Source organism: Vicugna pacos, unplaced genomic scaffold (genome assembly GCF_048564905.1).
Source record: "Vicugna pacos unplaced genomic scaffold, VicPac4 scaffold_20, whole genome shotgun sequence".
Classification (NCBI taxonomy): Eukaryota; Metazoa; Chordata; class Mammalia; order Artiodactyla; family Camelidae; genus Vicugna; species Vicugna pacos.
Window position 1 is genome coordinate 41,025,423 of NW_027328741.1, and position 9,280 is coordinate 41,034,702.

Genomic DNA, 9,280 nt, shown 5'->3' on the forward strand with positions numbered 1-9,280 from the left:
ACTTTTTCTGTTGAAAGTATAGTTGGCTTACAATATTGTGTTAATTCTTGGTGTACAGCATAGTGATATATATATATATATATATTCCTTGTCATATACTTTTCCACTATAGGGTATTAAAAGTTATTGAGTGTAGTCTTGTTGTTTCAAACAAAAATTACTAAACAAAGTAACAAAGTAAGCAGACTAAACCTAGCCATGTATATGACACAGCTGAGTATATCTCAGGATTTAAATGTGGTTTTGATCTCCAGGATCTCTTTATCAACTTTTCATATGTAAAGTGCCTATGGAACACTTCTCAGAAAAATGTTTTAAAAGCATAAGGTTTAGAGAATAAAGAAGGAAGACAATTATACTGAAAAGCAGATATCAAAAATATAGAAATGGGCATTTGTGATACAGTAATATCTGAAATATTGTAAGAACGTGTTGAATAAGAGGATCCAGTGGTGGGTCTACTAACTGCAACATTCTGCCATAGCAGTGAGTGTAAATCATCTTCTGAGATCTGCAACAATTGCATTTTGAATGTAAATAAAGTTAACTAACAAATAAGCCATGAACTGTGGAATCAGATTCAGAGTTATCTCGAGTCCCTATCCCCAGCACTTCCCAGAGCTCCCTGCTGTTCCCCTAATGTCATTGAAAGAAGTGGGGAAAGTTTGTGAAGCGAAGGGCATGTTCCATTGCAAAGAAATCTCAAAGCACACCTGGGAGCATGGCCAGTGAAAGGTTAATGCTGAGATTAGAGGCTGTGGGAAACCAAGCAGAGGCAGCTCTTTACAAGTCACATCATATGCTCTGTGTGTGTCTACGTGTGTATGCATACAGACGTGTGGGCATGTATGATGTATACACCTGCCTTTCGTGAGAAGCCGCCTCACTGTCCAAATTTGAAATCCATCCAAACGTGCAGTGCAGTCAGTCGAAGCTCAGCCAGACGCTAAGTTGTCTGTTGTTGCTCTGTCTCTTCTGCTGAACTCCACGAGTAAACCACGCGCCAGCTGTTGCTTTCAGGGACAACAGCTCTGTAGGCTACAGGTCCATGCCTTGTTTCACTGCCAACTCTGATTTCCTTTCAGGACAAATTGCCATTTGAAAAAGGGGGAAGCATTCATTTGGCCCACAAGCCTCTGAGTGAGGAAAAAACATAACGTTAGAGACAGCTCTGTGGGACAGCATCCAGAAGGGGGCAGAGCATTGGGCTGCGAGTCGAGGCTGTGTTTCTTTCAAGCTCTGCACTGAATTTGAGGTGGCATGTCACTTCTTTGGCCCTTGATTTGTTCAGCTTATATTAGGGTTTTGGACCTGTTCTATCCAACGTTAGAGTATCACTTTTTTGCTCGGTGACCCTCCAGGGCTCCGCAATTCCTTCAAAGGGAAAAATGCCCACATCCTCATGGCAGCCTCTAAGGCTCCACCCCCAAAACCACCACTTATTTCCTATTCACTGTGGCCCACACCAGTCTCCATGCTGTCTGTCCAGCTTGAGGGACCTCCAGGCCTATGATCACTGTTCCCTCTGCCCCTCCTCTGCCCACCCCTTTGCTTCCGTCTTTGCCTTATTCAAAGGTCACTGTCCCATCCCCACTCCTCCCTAGCACACATTCCTCGCCCTCCTTTGTTTTCCTCCACAGCACTTATCACCAGCTCACAGACCCTGTATTACTTTCTTTTAATTATTTTCTCTGACGATTTTCAGACTGGAAAGGCCATGGTGGATAATAACAGAGAAATGGGGGTAAAAAAGACAAATGAGGGACGGCATCTTCTAAAAGCTAAAATGCCCACCTGAAAAGGAGGTAGGAGATAAAGTAGTAATAGTCGTTACAATTTTGGTAAAACCAAGGCACGTAGTCAGGACTAGTTTTCACAATATTTGAGGGTAGGGAGGCAGCAATAAAAAGAAATTTATCCTGAAAACAAGAAATTAAATCCTTGGGACGATGATGTGTTCAGCTTGAGATGTCAGGAATACTTTTATGACCTTGGTCTGATAATATCCTGCCTTATTATTTGATCTGTTTGACAGCTGGGTCATGAATCTAATGGTGCCACAGTTTCGGGAGCAGAACAGACCACCCCACGATGGGAACGGGACAACCATCTGTATCCCATGGGCAAACTGGCGTTACTTTATGAATACCCTGAAATGAGTAAGTCATCAGTGGAGATTTCTGTGCTGTCGGTTATACTAGAATATGCTTTGGGTCTCAGAAGCATCGGTTACCGAGCCAAACAATGACCTAGCATACCGACACGGAGCCCGCTTTTCTACATTAGATGCAATTATGCTGTCAGGCTTTCAAATAGGGTGCCTGTGTGTATCTTTGTCAATATTTATGTTGTACAAAGCTGAAGATTTACTGTCAAGGAATGAAATGGAATACTCATTCAGATACGTCTCCAACATTGATTCTCAAATCCTTCTGGTCATGTCGTCTAAGGATGAACTCAGAACCGTTACTAGATATGACTCAGCTCGGGCTGTAGCCCTTGTGGCACAGCTGTTGGCTGATATCCTTCTAAACAGAGTCATGTGAGCCAGCCAGCCGGTGCAGAAAGCCCGCAAGAGCATCCTGCCTCATGGCAGCAAGGTTCACAGGGTCACCCCTTCCACATCTCACACCTACCTTTGATATTGTTCCTATTTCTTCTGGCCGATGGTTTCTGCCTGATTCCTTGAGTGACCTCATGGCACATCACTGGCTTGAATTCAGAATGAATTTGCTGATCTGGAGTATCGGTAGAACACAGATCTCCTCCTACTCCAATGTCTTTGTCCATTTCTGTACATTTGCTTGGGCTCTGTTTCTCTTTGGTTGAACTTGGTTTTGAGCTCTCAGTTGCCTTTTAATTGTTGCATCTCAAAATAGATTTCCATAGGAAACGTTATCTTTTCTATTATGCATGGCGCACTTTTATCTGCTAGAAGGCTGATGATGTGCACGTTTTGTATCTGAGCCCTTTCAGCTCACCACTGCCTTGAAGTAGTTTTTTTTTTTTTTTAAGCTTAGGAGACAGGAAAAGATTTTTGTTAATAGGCTTCGCATTTATGCTTGCAGATTCATGTCTGCAAAGGCACCACTTTGTGCTTCCTGTTTATAAGTCTACAGATAGAGGGAGTTTTCTTTTTCCTAAATTACATTCTATATATAAAATAATTGCTTTTAAAAATATACATTATACATAGAAACACATCTGGTTCCCTCGGTGAATGAAAGGTCACCTTGTGGCATCTTCAGTCAGCTATGCTTTGTGATCTGGTGTCTGATTTGAGTTTCATCTTTGCTTTTGTTGTGTTTAGTGACCAGGTGCCATTAAGGGTGCAGCTTCTGTCCCTGGTGTAGAAACTATGTTCGTTTATTCTTCTTATTTTCAAAAGGACTTTAAGCCAATGACCTGTTAATCCAAAATGAGTCATAATGGTAAATATGTCTTATTGGGGCTATTATCAGCATTAATAATAACAACAACATTCTGGGGGCAGCATATCATTTGGTATTTTAACACACACAAAAAAAGCCTTGGAAAAAAGTTATTGTTCTACTTAAGTCAAATAAAGTTCATGAAAGGAAAAGTTGTATGCTTTTGGGAAAAATTGATAGGGCTTTTAGAACTTTATAGTCTAATTAAAATACAAATTAAATAATTCAGCCTAACTCTACCCTACAAAACAGGGTGGAGTAACAGCTATTCTAGAGAGATTGTTCAGATTTATTCGTTTTCGTATTATCTAAAAAATCCCTGACTAATTAGATAATTCAATCCATTTCTGAAAGTAGGCCGTCTGTTATTCTGTATTCAATGCTGGAGTGAAACTTATTTTGGGTTCTTTTCGTTCATGGGAGATAGAATTTCCTAGTGCTTTTGAAATATTTTTGTTCTTCTAAAATAAAGTGCCTTTGGTGGTGATCTCCTGACCTCAGTTTCCTCCTCCCAGTTTTCCTCGTGATCATTAATGACACCCCACCTGCCTTTTTAGTTACGCCTCTTAGCTGCTGAAGGGGAATAGCTTGTGACAGATGACCCTGGAGCCCTTTACCTGTGCTTCATTAGGCCTCGCTCTCAGCCACCAACACTAGTCTCCTTCGCCTGAAGTACTTTTATCTGTTTTTCTGCCAGGAAGGACACTTGCCATGCCTTGGCAGGGACCCCTCCACTTTTTAGAGATTTTCTACTCTCCTTTCTAGGCATGAATTGCACTTGATTCTTGTCTTGATGGTGCGTGATCGTGTCCGTGTGCATTGTGCTCCCTGGCTGCACTGATCCTGTCAGAGGCAGTAGTCAGGCTTTTCATCTTCCCGTCCATGTCTGGAGCACCACAGCCTGGACCCTGGTTCTCATACGTGTTTAAGTGACTTGAGCTTGGATTTTCAGCACACTCACATAAAACTGTTAGATGAGGTGGCGGTAACATTGCCCCCAATGCCCCCACAAGGTTCTATATGACATATGGTTTTCTCTGAGTGAAATTTCTCTTTTATTTGTTTTATTGAATTCCCCACTGTCCTTTGAGATTATTAGAGTAACTCTGAGTTGTTTACCACAATAGCTCTCCCCCCACCAGCGAATGATCCTGCTGCCTGAGAACTCAGACATGGGACATAAGAGAAATAATCTATCAGTCTTAAAATCTGGAAGCCATAAGATACCGTTTTGTACTTAGAGCACCCACAGCACAAACACCAGTCTCTCAAGAATTTGACGCTGCCTTCCCAGAGGGCGGGTGCCATAAGTGAAATGCTGTGAGGGATGAAGTGAGAGCTCTTCGTCTCTGGTACTGCCTTTTCCACCCTTGCTGTGTTAACTTGATCTTCCCTTCATATATTATGTTCTCCATTTAATTTACTGCATTTAATATCAGTTTCACTGATATTCAATACTGCATTCAATATCTCCTTTCACCCGTCCCCTCCATTCCCTCTCTCTCCAGTGCTATCTCACCCACGCCTTCCTGCACTCTCCAGGACCAGGCCTGTCTCCCCCACACCCTCACCTCTGTTCCGTCTACCCAACACCTGCACTGACATTTCCTTAACTCCGAAGAATGAACTTTCCAAAATGGCAGCTGAGTAACTGGGGGAAATTGTAGACCTCTCATCTCTTTACTGATTCATTTATTTACCCAACCAACAGACATTGAGCACTGCTATGCCAAACACTGTATCAACTGCTGGGGAGACCAAGACAGGTAAGACGTGGTGTCTGCACTCCCCAGGCCAGGCGAGGCATGGCGAGTAGTTGATGGATTGCTAAACAGGTGAACACAAATTGGACTTCCTAGAGCTGGAAATATTTGAACTGAATCCTGAAAGGTGAAAGGAATTTAGCTCTCTATTTTGTGGTAGAGGGAGTGGACACTTCATGCAGAGAGGAAGAGACATATAAGAGTACATGGCATGAAGCGGCTTGGCCAGACTGAAGAACAACAAGTAGGGCTAGAACAAAGGATCCATAGGTGGGAATATCAGGTGCAGAAGGCCTCTGTCACAATGGGCCTTGTGTGCTTATACTTCAATGTATCCTTAAGGAAACAGGGATATATTGGAATATTTGTAAGTAAGAAAATTGCATAATGTTTATGTTGCAGAATATCTGGTTATTCTGGAAGCAGAATGGAAGATACTATTTTTTGGGGGAGGCCCATATTTTGGGGGGAAAGGATTTTTCGGGGACCACCCCAGGTAACCCAGACAACAAGTGGCACACGCCTGCAGAGAGGCCTTGGGCAGAAGGAGAGAGACATGGGCGGCAGAAGTGGTGACTGCTGCAGGGGGGACTGCAGGGCTGGGGCGGCAGGCCGCAGAGATGCTAGGGTGACTTTCCAGTGACCCATCCGTGGAGCGGATCTGCAGGGGGAGTGTAAGGGGAGGAGCTGGTTTCGAGGAGATGGTTCTGTGTGTGGCATTTTCAGTGCGAAGTGTCTATAGGACATCTGAGGGGTGATGTCCATTGTTAAGCTGGATTCACCAGTCAGGAACTCAGAGGAGCTGTGGGTGAGGCCGTGGGGGCGATTCAGTCCTACCCGGCAGAGGACTGAAGACGAGGCCCTGGGGAAAGTGCCATTTACATGGCAAATGGGAGGAGAGAAATCCACCAAGAGAGAGAATAATAGCAGAGCAGTTGAGAGAAAACTAGATGAGGCAACACAGAGAAGGCTGTAACCTTGCTAAAGAGGGATTTGAACACTGACTAAAAGGAGTATAGTGAGAAAGAGTGGTCTGTGGGGCAAAAAAACAAGGGCTAAAGCCCACCTTTAATTGTCTAAACTGAGGAAAAGGCAGAGGAGGACTACACTTAGGTAGCCTTTATAAAACAGATCTGTTTGTATCTGAGTATGTGCATATGTGCACACACACCTTTCTGCCTGGGCTTTTAAAATTTATTTAAGTAAAACAAAAATTAAGGGGGGAAAACATTCCACTGAGAGGAAAATATTTGTCCATGGCAAAAGCTACCTGGTAATCAAATAAACAGGAGCTGAAAATGCCCACTGGTTTGAAACACGCAGCCACCGGCAGTGCAACTCCTGTCTCAGTGCCGCGGTGAGGGCCGTGGGGGATGCAGGGCTCTGAGCCCTGGAGGAGTCATCAGCGCAGGCACTTCTCCAAGAAACTGGACTTTAAATGGAAGAAGAAAGTATAGAAAGTATCAGAGAGCAATACAGGGCCGTGAGAGAGGGTGGGCGAGGGTCAGTTTTGTTTTACAGGGGGCGTTTCTGGCCTTGCTGAGTTGCTAGGCCTTTGCTCTTGTTGGTCTTTGTTCCAAAAGCTTTTTAGAAAGTTCTTCTCGCTTGAATATCTGAATAGATTAAATCATGTTGGGTTATTTCTAGTGTTTTATTTTTTAATTAAAAAATTATCTGGAATTTATTTTAATGTCAAAAGTGAGGACAATGTACCAGGCCTTCTAATGATTTAGCAAATTACACCAGTACTTGAATCCACTGATTTTAAGTGTCAGTTTTATAATATTACTAAAATCTCTTAAATATCCACGTCTATTCTTGAAATGTATTCTATTTCATTCATACTCTCAGTGCACTATTTCTATACTGTTTCCATGACCATAGATTAATATCTCCTACAGTTGGTCCTATTTTATCCTTTTCCAGAATGTCCCTAATACTACAATTTCAAACATCCTTCCTCATTATTTTATTTGTACATTTGTGTATATTTCTGGAAGAAATTTAGGATCACCTTTCAGAATTTTTTCTTAAATCCATTCGGGATTATTAACTAAATTTGCATTCAGATACTAAATTGATTTTGGAGAAAAAATGTTCTATGTTCCCCAAATTTGAATCTGTCAACTGAAGAGGGTGGTGCATTCTACTGTTCATTCAATCATCATTTTTTTCTTTTTTAAAGTCATTTATCAGAATCATTTTAACATTTTTCATTAATTTATTTCTGAATAGCCTGTGCCTTTGTTGTCATTATAAATGATATCTTTTCTGGATTTGAACTGGGATGATTGCTAATGAAGTCTTAATTTCTAGATTCTCTTGAATAAGAAGGGGATCTGACAGTGTGGGGGCTCTCTTTCCAATATGGTGACTGTGAGCAGTGCTTTTCATTAGGATGTCCACTTGCCAATTTGCCAGTGGCTGCACCCACTCCCCACATTTCTGCTACTAACCTGCCCCCTGTAGGCAGATGAGTTCATGTAGGGTTAGGTGGGTTTTGGACACAGATACTGACATCACTGCTGCCACGTTGCTGACACTCTGGCGTCACTAACTCTGGTTCTTGCTCTCTGACCTCCCTGAATATGACAGCTCCTTTTGGGCTGTGGACATGAGGCATCTTTCCAGCACTGTCGGCTTTTCTGCAACACACCCCTGCCTCTCAGGTCAGAAGCAAATGTCAGATCCTCCTACCCATCCACCCCATCCACGGTCTTGCCGTTCCTGGCCAGAGTGGTCCCTATCCCTTGACTGAGCAGTAACACTAAAGGGACTACAAACTTGCCTCTCATCCACTGTCTTAGTTACATACCTGTGCTAGTTTAATTAAAAGTCTGTCAGTTAGGGTCTAAAAGTCTTATAGATCTCTGGCCTTATCATTTCTAACTGCTCCCCCACCCCATGGAAGAGCTTATGCAGATCTCTGCTGCCCCATCTGTAGCAATGTCCTGTAAACTACAGACAGAGAGAAAAGAACTTCTAAGCCACCACCATAGCTTTGACTTCCTGTGACCACACAGACCATAGAAATATCAAGATAAAAATTCATGCAGAAGGATATTTTGCTTTGGAAGACACTTTAATTGCATACCTTTCTGTGACTTGTAATAACTTCATAGACTCTCTGAATGTGCTGCACTCACCTTCCCAGACTCAAGGGAGCTTGCTCACTTGCCTGTTTTCAGTGCATTTCCTCCAACATTCTCTATGCAGAGCTTTCCCAAAAGTACATTCCTTATTCCTATTTAAATTCTTATATACAACCACAATATTCTTTTTCTTAATCCTCAATGACAAATCATCTTCCAAGATTGTATTATTTCAACACTGAGAGTGAATAATATGCTTCAAGATTCCCAAGTTTATTACGAGCAAACAACTATGGTTGGTTGAAGATTTTTAAGTATGTTATTCCTACTAAGGGTATATACGTGAAAGAAACAGGTTGTAATGAGTCTTCTTCCGAGAGATTTTTTATTTGCCTTTTGTTTGGATTCTTTCACTGTTGAACATTATTATTACCATGAATGTCTTTTCTCTTTGGGATTTAGTTCACCATTTGCCCCTCTCTCTTTACTGGAGTAGAGGAATTGTTGTTGTCCTTCCATCCATCCACCACTCCATGTTGTGTGTCCATTCCTTCAACAGGTATTCAGTTTGGGTTCACCACCTTATCTGTGGCCTCTTTCCATTGGCCCCTCTGTTGGCTCTGGAGAACAATATATTGCAAATCAGAGTGGGTATGTGGAAACTTGACTACCCAGTATAGACGCATGGTGCCAGAGAAAGCCCAGGACATCACAGCGTGGCAGCCCACCATACAAGGAACAGCAATTCTGGCTGTGGTTGACCAATGTGAGTAAAATGGCTTCATGGGCTGAAGACTTTGAAAAGTCCAAACGTGTATTGGCATTGCTTCCTAAGGAATCCAGTGTTGGGTATTGTTTAATATGAGAGGGAGATGCTAACTCTATCATCGTTATAAACAACATATTTGTTGTAAATGTAATTGTTATTATTTTAATATATTTTCTTTATAATTATTATTTGTGACTTACAAGAGATCTTACAGAGGCAGTTGTT

At 42.2% G+C, this 9,280-nt stretch overlaps 1 long non-coding RNA gene across 1 annotated transcript in view; it reads left to right on the forward strand.

Annotated features, from left to right (window-relative positions):
* The window catches only part of LOC140693999 (uncharacterized), a 36,946-nt gene extending 27,886 nt beyond the window's left edge, over positions 1 to 9,060 (forward strand). The window contains exons 6-7 of the long non-coding RNA XR_012069721.1: positions 2,036 to 2,159; positions 8,846 to 9,060. This is a non-coding gene — a long non-coding RNA (uncharacterized lncRNA). The remainder of the gene's footprint in view (positions 1 to 2,035; positions 2,160 to 8,845) is intronic.
* The last annotated feature ends 220 nt before the right edge of the window (positions 9,061 to 9,280 follow it).